The following is a 12,530-nucleotide window of genomic DNA, read 5'->3' as shown; positions in this document are numbered from 1 at the left end:
GATAATTTTTAAATATATTAATTATATTTCTTTCTATACTAATTTACTACATTTCTATTATAAATATTTATTTTGTAAGTTATTTCATATTTTTTATGTAAAAAAATAACTAAATTCAAAAAAATATTTTTTTATTCATTAATTTTTTATTCAATGTATTAAAAATAAATTCTATATAATTCCTTTTCTTTTAGATAATCGTACCGTACGAGTACGGTGAACGCACCATACTTTGTACAGTGAATCGCTCTCTGTGCGTACCCGCGCACACGTTACGAATGCGCTTTGACGTTACGCGTCGCATTGATGCTTCTGTGTGACGTCATAAACGTACGCTGCGATAGTTTCTAATTGTTTAAAATAATATATTTATGTATTTTATGTACATATTAAGGGAGGAAACTATGTGGGATAATCATAAAAATAGTTTTATAAAACTTTTAATAAGCGTATATTACTTATGAAAGCAATTACGCACATCGCAACGGTATATATATATATATATTCACTGTAAAATAAGGGTTTATGTGACAATATAGTGAAGTGAACATTTGACATAGTATAGTTTTAAACAAAAAAATACCTACTGAAAAGGAAGTTATCGATATATCTAGTAGCTATAACTTATGCACTAAGGCAACTATAACTTGCACCCACACACAGTCTCATCATCAATGATGTCAATTAAGATTTTGCAGTGATATTATCAAATATGTCACAGAAGATATGAGAGATGTAATTTGTGGGGTAATTCGCTGTGTATGGCAAGGGTTGCAAGTTATATTTACCCTATGGCACTAGTTATAGTTACTAGAGATAACTATAACTGGTGAGTTTCGGTATTTTTTTATTTACATTACATTGTCACTGAAATTTTCATCTAACTATAACATCACATTATCCTTTGTTTTCCTCAATACATTTCTAGGGTTTTTAACAAAGTAATAATTTATTACCATACGTAAAGTCAACTCCTGACCCTGGTGCAGGTGTCCTGACTGCTAGCACCACACCACGCCACCTAGAGCACCAAAATATAAAAAGTGCGCCGTCTTGCTTTATTAAAGTGTGAACATATCAATCAATATAAAGCAAATCTATCATCTTTCTCCAGAAATCACCAACATTTTTAATGAAATGCATATTTCAATAACTCACACAATGCAATGTTTATTAATATTGATATTATAAAAATGTTAAATGAAGTTAATAAAAACATGTGTCTGAATTTTTTACATAGTTTTTATTACATTTTGTAGGTGAAAAATGGCAATTATAAACAGGTTTGAATTTTTTTTAACCCATGTCCAAGTCTTTCTTTTAACATTTTCATGTTCTGAAAAAGCAATCATAAAAACAAATGTAAGAGGGTCTTCTACTCCAGCTAAATAGCATAGAGCTGCAGCTCTATGCTTCAAAAAGATTAGTGGTGCCCCTCCTTATTCTAGGGGCACGACAAAGCTCAAAAATGTATTAAAAAAAAGCCCTAGTAGGGCATTATAGGGCGCTCCATCAAACGAGCAGTGAATAATAAATGAACAGTTCCTGTTGCTCATTTATTAGCCGATAAAAAAAAAATTACTGTAAATGTCCCAATGCCCAATACCCATATATTATCATGATGGAGGTATGCGGGCCCTGTCCCCGAGCCTTCGTTAAGCCACCAAGGACCCCATTCCCCAAGGCCTCTAGTTTGTGGCCTTTATTTTGCCCGAGGGTATTAGGTCCCCGGATGAGGCACAGGGAGAAATGCTGCAGCATGTCCCTCCCCATGAACTTACATTTGACTCCGGAGGATGAGGTCATCGGGCCCTGAATGGCTTGGGGAGGAGACTCAACTCAATGCCCCTCCTCCCAAAAAGTACAAATGAGAAGACCACCGGACCCTGGTCGAGAGTGTTTTTTCCCCTCAAAAAGCACTGATCTCGCAGCATTTAATTTTTTTCTATTTTTTTTTATTATTTTGGCCCGGGGGAGGCCCCCCCCACACGGTATATATAAAAATGTAAATAAAACTCAGGACAGGAGACTAAGTCCCCGAGTTCTGTACCTACTTTCTGCAACATTTTTCTTCATGCTGCAGGGAGCCAATCAGAGTATCTCTCCCGCTGAAGCATGTCTCTTTTGGGAGTGAAATGGCCCAAGGGAATAAATGCCCCTGGGCCAACCAAAAAGCTCTATTCCTTTATAATTGGGTTTTGGGAACTCTGGCGTCAAACTGCACCAAAGTTATCAGCAAACAAAAAACCCTTTCTTTTGAAATGCAGACCTAAATATTACTACCCATTGGAGACTGACACAAAGTAATATATATTTTCACCGAAAAAAAAGGGTTAATGTGATTTTAATGTTAGGTGAAGATTTCAGTGACAACATAACGTTTTAAAGTTTAAAAAAACACAAACCCACCAGTTATAGTTATCGCTAGTAACTTTAGCTCATCCGCTAAGGAAAATGTAATGACTACCTGCATCCTTTTTCTTCATGTTGCAGGCAGCGAATCAGAGCGCTTGCTATCACAGGAGTGAATTGGCCCAATGGGGAAAAAAGTCCCCTAGGCCAATCAGAACGTTCTATTTTTTCCAGTGGGGGGGGGGGGGGGGGGGGCTGGGTGAGGCAAAAATGTTCACAAGAACTGGACTTAAAAAATTACATTCTAAATGTTTTTAATCAAAAGATATAAAGTGATATGACATTCAACTGTCTTCCATATTACTCAAAATAATAGACTTTGGATTATTCCTCTATGAACTTGGCATATCAAATGAACTTTTAAACATCCAATAAAAGCTGGAGGGCACACGATTCAATATGATTTTGAAAATGAAAAACCTAGACATGATATTCTACACCATCTTGGGGGTTTCTGCAGGAGAGGGGTCAAAAATGATTTCATTATTCTTTTTTAGCGCTCGCCTGCTGATGCGCTTGCGCATAGCTGTCGAAGCTCTATAGTGGCTTATCCAGAGTTTAACCACTGGCGATTCCATCAAGTGCATGTGCGCTTTTTAGGTCATTGCGCAAGCGCAAGCCCTAAAAAGCGCGTGCACATGAAAGCCAGCCATCTGCCACCAGCAGCTTCACTTGGGATCCGCTCCGCCCCCTGCTGCATCAAAGGCTTTAATTTCGACAGGCCATGTCGCATTTCTTCTCACTCCTCCCCACAGCAATGCCAATTCTCTCGTTTTCGGCCTCTAAGCATCTCTCAGCTTACAGATTCCTTCGCTCTTTCTTTTACTCTCCACGTTTCTGCCTCTTTCACTCTCTCTTCCAACTCTCTCCCTCCATCTCCATTTACTTACACAAATCTCGGCGATACCCCGAGCAGAAGTGCCCGCACTACCGAGCATTCTGTTATGCGACATCTCTCAGGTTACAGATCCCTTCGCTTTTTCTATTCCTCTCCACGTTTCTGCAAATTTCACTCTCTCTCCCAACTCTCTCCCTCCCTCTCCAATTACTTACACAAATCTCGCCGATACCCCGAGCAGCAGCGCACTAGCGAGCGTTCTGTTATGCCACATCTCTCAACTTACAGATCCCTTTGCTCTTTCTTTTACTATACACGTTTCTGCCTCTTTCACTCTCTCCCTCCCGCTCCATTTACTTACACAAATCTCGCCGATACCCCGAGCAGCAGTGCCCGCACCACCGAGCGTTCTGTTATGCCACATCTCTCAGCTTACAGATCCCTTGGCTCTCTTTTCCTCTCCACGTTTCTGCAAATTTCACTCTCTTCCAACTCTCTCCCTCCCTCTACAATTACTTACACAAATCTCGCAGATACCCCGAGCAGCACTGCCCGCACTACCGAGCGTTCTATTATGCCACATCTCTCAACTTACAGATCCCTTCGCTCTTTCTTTTACTATACACGTTTCTGCCTCTTTCACTCTCTCTTACAACTCTCTCCCTCCCGCTCCATTTACTTAAACAAATCTCGCCGATACACCGAGCAGCAGTGCCCGCACTACCGAGCGTTCTGGTATGCCACATCTCTCAGCTTACAGATCCCTTCGCTCTCTATTCCTCTCCACATTTCTGCCTCTTTCACTCTCTCTTCCCACTCTCTCCCTCCCTCTACATTTATTTACACAAATCTCGCAGATACCCCGAGCAGCAGTGCCCGCACTAGCGAGTGTTCTGTTATGCCACATCTCTCAACTTAGATTCCTTCGCGCTTTCTTTTACTATACACGTTTCTGCCTCTTTCACTCTCTTACAACTCTCTCCCTCTCGCTCCATTTACTTATACAAATCTCGGCGATACCCCGAGCAGCAGTGCCCGCACTACCAAGCGTTCTGTTATGCCACATCTCTCAGTTTACAGATTCCTTCACTCTTTCTTTTACTCTCCACTTTTCTGCCTCTTTCACTCTCTTCCAACTCTCTCCCTCCCTCTCCATTTACTTACACAAATCTCGCAGATACCCCGAGCAGCAGTGCCCACACTACCAAGCGTTCTGTTATGCCACATCTCTCAACTTGCAGATCCCTTCCCTCTTTCTTTTACTATACACGTTTCTGCCTTTTTCACTCTCTTCCAACTCTCTCCCTCCATCTCCATTTACTTACACAAATCTCGGCGATACCCCGAGCAGCAGTGCCCACACTACCGAGCGTTCTGTTATGCCACATCTCTCAGCTTACAGATCCCTTCACTCTTTCTATTCCTCTCCACGTTTCTGCAAATTTCACTCTCCCAACTCTCTCCCTCCCTCTCCAATTACTTACATAAATCTCGCCGATACCCCGAGCAGCAGTGCCCGCACTAGCGAGTGTTCTGTTTTGCCACATCTCTCAACTTAGATTCCTTCGCGCTTTCTTTTACTATACACGTTTCTGCCTCTTTCACTCTCTTACAACTCTCTCCCTCTCGCTCCATTTACTTATACAAATCTCGGCGATACCCCGAGCAGCAGTGCCCGCACTACCGAGCGTTCTGTTATGCCACATCTCTCAGGTTACAGATCCCTTCGCTCTTTCTTTTCCTCTCCACGTTTCTGCAAATTTCACTTGCTCTTCCAACTCTCTCCCTCCCTCTACATTTACTTACACAAAGCCCGCAGATACCCCAAGCAGCAGTGCCCGCACTACCGAGCGTTCTGTTATGCCACATCTCTCAGCTTACAGATCCCTTCGCACTTTCTTTTCATCTCCACGTTTCTGCCTCTTTCACTCTCTCTTCCAACTCTCTCCCTCCCGCTCCATTTACTTACACAAATCTCGCAGATACCCCGAGCAGCAGTGCCCGCACTCCGAGCGTTCTGGTATGCCACATCTCTCAGCTTACAGATCCCTTCGCTCTCTATTCCTCTCCACGTTTCTGCCTCTTTCACTCTCTCTTCCAACTCTCTCCCTCCCTCTACATTTACTTACACAAATCCCGCAGATACCCCGAGCAGCAGTGCCCGCACTACCAAGCGTTCGGTTATGCCACATCTCTCAGCTTACAGATTCCTTCACTCTTTCTTTTACTCTCCACGTTTCTGCCTCTTTCACTCTCTCTTCCAACTCTCTCCCTCCCTCTCCATTTACTTACACAAATCGCGCTGATACCCCGAGCAGCAGTGCCCGCACTAACAACACTACAGCACCGCTCTACGCCACCACATTATCACTAGTCAGCAACACATTAACACTCAGCGCAACACCAGCAACACCACAGCACCACAACAACACAAATCAGCACCACCACAGCACTCAAAGCAAAGACCAAAGCCATTGGAATTTGTAATATCAATACATGTAAGTTAGGGGAAAACTAAACATGTAGCTTCAGTAATGCTATAGGTGTAACATTAGCTAATTTTATAACTATTGGCATTTCAAAGAACAATATTAATAGTTTTAATATTTTAAAAACATAAAAAGAACTTAAGAAGGAATTATATTTACAATACCAATAGCTCCAACTTTTCTAATGCGAGACCTATTGCATTTCCAATGCTTGTTTTTTTAAGTAATCAGTGGATTGAGAAAGGTAGCTCTGGATGTATTAGGTAGCTCTGGATGAATTGCATAGTTCGAACAAATGATCGCATCAGTCAGTCACCCGGTTACCAAAAAAATTCACATTTGAAGTTCCAATCCACATTTTCCAGCATTTTTTTGTTTGTGACGTTGCTAGCATCAGTGCCTGCAGATGTGTGTGCTACTCTGGAACCTTGGAATTACACCCACAAGTGCTGTTTTACAAGATACAATGCCTTTTAAATCTTCAAGTGACCGTATTCAAACTATATCAGCACCAGGGCCAGACTGAGAAACCAAAGCAGCCCTGGCAATATTCTCTGACCAGCCCCTGGGGTAGCACTGCTTCTCCCCAGGAGGCTGGAAATGCTTGCTGCGCTTTTTTTACTGGGGGCTGATATTTTGAAGTACCACTGCAAACCCACCTCCCACTGCTGCAAAACCGGCCCCTACCCTTCCAGCCTCCCAGGAAAATGCCCGGTACCAAAACTCAATTGGTACTCAGCTTGTGTTCAAACACTGCCATAAATTCAACATTAATAGAATATCACTTATGCCACAGACACTATAATCATGTTTTGTGTCAGTCCTCTGAATAGAAAGAAGCTAAAGAGATCTGGTTTTGTTTATCCTTGATTTTAATTTTTCTTTAGTTAATGCCTACTGCAGGATAGACATTATTACAGTCAGAATTGTGTTTTAACTGACTAGTTATCAGAGCATGAAGGGTGTAAGGGCAGTTCTTGATACAACAGTTTGGGCTTAACTGTACTGTGGGATGAGACACCAAGTCAAAATTCAGTGTCAGTAAACAGAATACATCTGGGTAGAGCAGTAGCCTTCTTTGCCAGTATGTGAAATTGTCTGCATTGAGCATTCCTTCTCGAGGGACCAGAGCATAACAAAATGGTGTCTTACCTGTAGGAGTAGTTTTTCATCATGAAGAGTTTTCTGGATTCACATGCTGTGCATCTATTCGATCTAGTGGTTGGCTCCGGAATCGTGTTTTGTCCTCCTCCTGTCTTTCTCTCTTCTTTTGTGAGTATGGGCATCGTCGACCACCATTTGGTCCATCCCTGGAAGTTCCAGTGAATAGCCGCCAACTTCCGATTCTTTTTTTCTCTCCTTTTCCAAACTTTTCTTTTTTTGAACTTCCTCTCATCTTAAATCGTTTTTCTCTTCACCTGTTTGCTCCCCCCGCACACTTTTCTGGGGAGGCAGGAGGGTTGCATGTGAATCCAGAAAACTCTTCAGGTTGCAAAACTACTTCCGCTGGTAACCATTTCATTTTGTAGCTGAATTCTTATCTGGATTCGCATGCTGTGCATCTGATTAGGTAGCAGTATTTGGTTCTCTGGGAAGGACGGGTTGCTATGTGGTGAATTGGAACACAGGTGTTGTAGTATTTTGTCCCACCTGTGCTTCCTTGTTCACATGGATGTCCACACAGTAGTGTTTCGTGAAGGTGTGTGGGGATGCCCAGCTTGCAGCAATGCAGATGTAGGCAAGCAGTACATTTGACAGGAATGCTAGGGCTGCTCCCTTCTTCCAGGTTGAATGCGCCGAGGGGGTATGTGGGTATGGTCTTCCCCAACCCTGCATAACATTTATATAGTTTTCATTAGCCATCGTACAATTGTCCCTTGGGTTATTGGTGTACATTTGCTAGCACTGGAAAAGAGATGGATAACTGGGTCCCCTTTCGGGTGGCTTTAGTCTCCTGTAATAGCAAAGGAGTGCTCCTTGCACGTCCAATGTGTGAAGTGCCCTCTCTGCTTGAGTCTTTGGGCCCTGAAACAAGGCTGGCAGCTGGATGCTCTGATTGACATGGAAAGGTGATCCCACCTTTGGTAGGAATCGTTGGCTCATTCTCAGGGCAACCTTGCGCCCTAGTGGATTTGAAGGTATGGTTCTAGGATTGTCAGTGCTTGCAGTTCGCCGAGCCTGCGGAGTGACATGATGGCTATTAGGAACGTTATTTTTAGTGTTAGGAAATTCAATTCAGTCTTGTGCATTGGTTTAAATGGTCCTGCCATGAGTTGTGAGATCGCTGTATTGAGGTTCCACAGTGGTGCTGTTAACGCTCTTGGCGCCACCAAGAGCGGTAACTTTGCTCCTTCCAGGAATCTTTTCATTACTGGTAGTGTGAAAAGGCAGTTCCCTCCCTTGATTGGTACAATTTGTCTTTGTTTCTGCTGTATTGTTACCATGGTTGTGTTCTGTTAAATTAACCACTTCCATATTTCAAGCACTTGTTTGTTTCGACAGTGGGCATAATTTTGTTGCAATTGAGGAAGAACATAGTTGCTGTGTTGTCAGTCTGTATAAGCACACATGCCAGGACACATGCACTTGAAAGGCCTTTATTGCTAGGAAGAGTGTTTAGCTTCAGAAAGCTTGTGTTTCAGGACTTCCACAGGGCTCCAGAGACATCTGACCTTTATATTCCCCATGTGCGCTCCTCAGCCCTTGAGCGGCGCATCTGTTATGGTCACCGTGAGAGTTGGTAGCTTGAAGTCTCCCGACACTTAACGATTGTCAGGTTCTACCATTCACTGGGCCACATGCATTAAAAAACTGGTCGCAAAAGGGCAGATTCTCAGAATCTGCCTCTTTGCGTCCAGTATGTTTACATTTGGGATGCATCACCGCAAATGCAAAAATCGCAATTTAAGTAATCGCTAAAATGCGACTACTTAAATTGCGATTCCCTAAACGCAATGCATGGTGCAATCGCAAATTGGAATTTCGCTTTTAGGGGCCACAAATTACCATCACTTGAACTTGATGGTAATTTGCACGCCCTTTGATAGTTATTTTTCCTCCCACCATGCAAGACCCAGTGCTCTTGTGTGCGGAAAATAAATAAATTATAAGTGTTTAGCCATGCAACATATGATGTTGCACCAAGGATATTGTGCTGCATAATTAAATACTTATAAGGTCCCAAAGGCGAGACCTATTGGCTATGCCAATAGGTTCCTTGTTCCTTTTTAGGTCTCGCCTCTCAATGCGCATGCACATTGAGCGGAGCGAGACTATAGGGGCTTAAACAGAGGTTTAACTAGCTGGCGATTTGATGCTGTGCCCGTGCGCTTTTAGGTCAATGTGCAAGCGCATTGACCTAAAATTAGGCATGAGCGGAAAATCCGTTCCGCTCGCGGATTTTCGGTAGATCCGCGAACTCCTGCGAATTTACTGAAAATCCGCGAGCGGCGGATTTCGGGAGCAAAAGTTCAACTGTTGAACTTTTAACTATTTTAGGATGGCGCCGGCAAGCTGCCAGCGCCATCCTAAAATAGTTACTAAGTTAGCTTCAACAGGATGCACTAATAGATAAAATAAAGCAGGTGCTCGAGCACCTGCTTTATTTTATCTATTAGTGCTTCCTGATGAAGCTTATTTAGTAACTATTTTAGGATGGCGCTGGCAGCTTGCCGGCGCCATCCTAAAATAGTAAGTTAGAATGATGTGTGTTTTCTTTGTCGAGGCTGGGTAGGTGTGGGTTCTCCCCATATCTATAGTTGAAAATTAGCTATGATGCTTGATGGAGGCCTTTGCATAATTGACTTTCACTAGCTCAATCCCTGTGCAGTTCCTGTGACCACGAGCTTCTCTGATCCGTGCCTGTCCTTTTATACACACACAAGAGGCATGTGAACTCGCATATAAGCCCCGTCCGTTTGGCCCCTCCCCACACACTATTGGTGTGTGCACCGTCTTCACGCCCTTTACCCTCTTGATGGACAGCTCACTCGAGGGACCCCAGGGCTCTTTGGTGTGATGGCAAAGTTAACCAGCCCCCCCAAAAATGTGTGTTTTGTTGAGGCTGGGTAGGTGTGCGCTCTCCCCTTATCTATCGTCGAAAATTAGCTATGATGCTTGATGGAGGCCTTTGCATAATTGACTTCCACGAGCTCCATCCCTGTGCAGTTCCTGTGACCACGAGCTTCCCTGATCCGTGCCGGTCCTTTTATACACACAAGAGGCATGTGAAACTCATAAGCCCCGTCCGTTTGGCCCCTCCCCACACACTAGTGGTGTGCACAGTTTTCCCGCCCGGCCATTCCCCACACAATCCGTAAAATCCGCGGATTTTGCGGATCGCGCATTCGCAAAATTCGCCCATGCCTACCTAAAATGCGCGTGCACAGCATCAAATCGCCAGCCATCTGTTCCCCAGCAGCTCTTCCCGCTCCTCCCCACAAGCTTCCCCCAGCGTGCACTGCCTCAGCCACAATCCTCCCACACCTTTGAAGTGAAGCTTAGCTTCACTTCAAAGCCCCTGCTGCTTCACACTATTCACGGCCGCTAGGCCGTGTCTCTCCCTCATCGCCGCTCTCCCAGCTCCGCCCCCTGCTACGACTATGTCGGATTTCTCCTCCCCTTCCCCACAGCAATGCACTTGTCTTGTTTTTAACCTCTTCGATGCTCATGACGGAACGGTTCCATCATGAGCATCGGTCGAGCTGTGCTTATGACAGAACCGTTCCGTCATGACCATGCCCGTTTTAATTAGGGCTCAGCACCGGGGGGGAAACTGTGCCGCACGGATGCGGTTAAACACATTCTTTTCTACCGCGTCAGTTTGGCAGTCTTGTTCCTTGTTGTATTTGTTTTTTTTTGTATATAGCGTGAACTCAATCCATAGGTATTGGCGTGCTTTACATACGCACCAAAAACGTTACAAAAAGACATTAATTTTCGTTTGGCGCGTGGAGATTAGGTTATTCATGACGCCTGAGTGAGCGGAGTCAGGGCCGATGTCACTACCTCCGTGACTCGCTTTGCCACTCCTGCGTTTTGTATTACTTGCTGTGCCTGTCCTGCTGGTTCCCAGCGGCACCTGCTCTGTCTTCACTAGGGTCGGGCAAATAACACTGCACTATGCCCCCGCTGCCGGCCCTGGAAAAGAATTGTCCGTTTTTTTTTTTATAAGGTGCGATCTCGATCCGTTGGTATTGGAGTGCTTTACATGCACACCACATACGTTACAGAACACATTCATTTTTGGTAGGCGTGCTGAGATTAAGTTATGACGCCAGGGTGGAGGGGGTCAAGGCTGCTCGTTACACTCCGACTCCGGTTGCCGCTACCGTATTGTGTATTGCTTGGTTTCCTAGAAATAACAAATGGGCCGGCCCCAGATGCAATAAGCATCTTGGATAGAATTATCATAGGTCGGGACTTCTCAAACTGTACAACAGGTGAAGATCATTTTAGCGTCGTGAACACCCAGAATACAGTGGTTTTGTTTTATTGCATATGATGTCCATAATCACTCCAATTACCAGTGTTGGGATCGTACTGCACTGCAAATGATTATTCACGGCCGCCAGGCCGTGTCTCTCCCTCATCGCCGCTCTCCCCCTGCTGTGGCCATGTCGCATTTCTCCTCCCCCCTCCCCACAGCAATGTCCTCCGTCTTGTTTTTAAACATTCTTTTCTACCCAGTCAGCTTGGCAGTCTTGTTCCTTGTTCCAACTTTCTTTCCATCCTTTGTGTCTTTTTCCATTGTGCTCTCTTTCCATTCTTTCTGCTTTCCGCCACCTTTGTCATTTCCATCTACCCTTCCTTCTCTTAATCTTTCTTTTCCTCCGCTACTTGTTGTGTACTTGGGTTTTCTTAGTGCCGCCTACAATCGATTTCATTATACGTTGTCAACATGGTTTAATATAGCGGAGTGTGCGCTGTCTTCTATATCTTTTTCAGGTTCACATAAGAAAGTACATTGAGAGGAAATGTACTTGGGAGGAAATAAATAACAAAAGCCCTCTGCTTGCATGCTACTTTTGCGGCTCCTTTGAAGTGCGTCCATTTGCCACCAGCCACTTAGTGTGCGCGCGCCGCCTCTGCTGCCAGGCTTCAGCACACCAGGCTGCACACCCCCTCACCCCCAGTCACTTCATCCGCGCCCACTTCACACGCGCTCTGCAGGTCATAAACAGGACCATCTGCTCCACTCCCAGCGCTGCATGACCGTCTTCAAAGCAAGATTGTATCACGAGCTGCCCTCAGACGTTCCAAGACACACACTTTTCATGCTTCTGAGGTCAATAACATGAGCCCCGTTGCATTGACACACACTGCCCTCACACACACAAGTTACTGTCACACACGCTGCTCACACACACAGGCACTTCACACACACCGGCACTTCACACACACACACCGGCACAAATGCAGTAAGACAGGGGAAAACTAAACATGTACCTTTACTACTGCTATAGATGTAACATTTGCTAAATTTATAACTATTGGCATTTCAAATAACAAAATTAATACTTTTATAATTTGCAAAACAAACAAAAAAATACATTTACCACACCAAAAACTTTTCTATTGCGAGACCTATTGCATTTCCAATGCTTGTTGTACATACCTTTCATGGTCTGCATCCTTCCGTCTTCACCACTCTTCCTCCCTATTCCCCATCTTAGAAAGTGTTTACACATAACAATCCAGGCCTGGTACATTAGTACAATGATCGTTCATGCGTTGTCAAGATAACTTCTACATTTTGTGCAGTTCTGCTAGGCCCAGAACGGCTTGTTCAG

Source organism: Lissotriton vulgaris, chromosome 1_1 (assembly GCF_964263255.1).
Source record: "Lissotriton vulgaris chromosome 1_1, aLisVul1.2, whole genome shotgun sequence".
Taxonomy (NCBI): Eukaryota; Metazoa; Chordata; class Amphibia; order Caudata; family Salamandridae; genus Lissotriton; species Lissotriton vulgaris.
This window is presented reverse-complemented; position numbering follows the sequence as displayed.